Here is a 559-nt window from a genome sequence, read left to right on the forward strand (position 1 = left end):
TTCGATTAACAAAAAGCTCGTTCATGTTCGTTCGACTAACTTATTCGACTAACTCGTTCGACTAACTTGTTCGACTAACTCGTTCGACTAACTTGTTCGACTAACTCGTTCGACTAACTAGTTCGATAATTTGTAAATACCTGTTCGAATAACTCGTTTGATAACTTGTAAATACATGTTCGAATAACTCGTTTGAATACCTGTTCGAATAAAAAATATACACCAACTTTCCAATTGATGCTGTAAAAAACAAATATGCAACAATTTATAATTCATACCCATTTAATTCAACATTTGAAAATAAACCAACTCTCTCTCTATATTTATATTTTAAACAAATCAATAAAAACTTAGTAAATTAAAATAACTAACCATCATAAATAATAAAACTTCAAAATAAATTAAACAGAACAATAAATCGTTCAAAACAAATTTAGTTCCATATCAAACATGACACAAACAAAGAGAATTTGTTTACATATATAAATATTATCATTACATAAATTATCATAAATATTTTAAATGTTTATATATATATTTTGTATCAACGCGCATAAAT

The sequence above is a fragment of the Pistacia vera genome, unplaced genomic scaffold (genome assembly GCF_008641045.1).
Source record: "Pistacia vera cultivar Batoury unplaced genomic scaffold, PisVer_v2 Contig823, whole genome shotgun sequence".
NCBI lineage: Eukaryota > Viridiplantae > Streptophyta > Magnoliopsida > Sapindales > Anacardiaceae > Pistacia > Pistacia vera.